Genomic DNA, 970 nt, shown 5'->3' with positions numbered 1-970 from the left:
AGGAAAGGCGCTATACCACATAAAACAAGCAAGTTTACATATTTTTTGCCACCATGTAATGCAATACATATACTACAACATGTAGAGCCAGATAATAATCTAAACTTTTTCCTTTTCCTTCTAAAAAAATGTGTAGAGTACCATATGTTTCAGACTGTACTGTAGGTCGGAATGATTTCGGTATTTTGCAAGAAGTAATTCAAACTATTGAAAATAAGTTTTAGCACCCCTGTTTACCAAAAAAGATTCCAAATACTTGCTTCCCAATCTCAACTGGGAAAGGGAAGGAAGCTAAGGGCAGGGAGTGAAGGTCTCTTTTGTTATACTCCAAATATTAGCTTTTCTGGAGGGAGGGGGTATGAAGGATTGAACCTAGGGGCACTTAACCACTGAACCACATCCCCAGCCCTTTTTATTTTTTATTTGGACACAGGGTCTCACCGAGTTGCTTAGGGCCTCATTAAATTGCTGAGACTGGCCTTGAACTTGGATCCTCCTGCTTCAGCCTTCTGAGCCCCTGGGATTACAGTCATGCACCATCAAGCCCAGCAATTAACTTTTAATCTACCATAAATATCACATACCCTTTTCTCCATTTGTGCTTGTCCTTTCATTTTCTGTCTGGCATTTTTTTGCAACATAACTTTAATATATTCTAATTTATCAATATTCTGCCTTTGTTATTATAAATACCTTCCCTTTCATGTACATTCATGTACATTTTCTTGTAGTATTTTTACCATATATTTAAACTTTTTAACATTCACAAAAAATTCAAGATTTGGTTTTGAAATATAAGAACTTAATCTTTTTCCCAGATAGTTAACTAATTAGGATTATTAGATATCACAAAGTTATAATAATCAGAGGTCCCGAGCAGTTCTAACAGAAATATATGAGCCACATATGTAATCTAAATCGTTATTATATGTATTACATTTTTACATTAAAAAGTAAGAAGCAAGTGAAA

Source organism: Marmota monax, unplaced genomic scaffold, assembly GCF_021218885.2.
Source record: "Marmota monax isolate L192 unplaced genomic scaffold, Marmota_monax_Labrador192_F-V1.1 WCK01_AAM20220418_F8-fsc00089, whole genome shotgun sequence".
NCBI classification, from domain to species: domain Eukaryota; kingdom Metazoa; phylum Chordata; class Mammalia; order Rodentia; family Sciuridae; genus Marmota; species Marmota monax.
Note: the sequence above shows the minus strand (reverse complement) of the source record.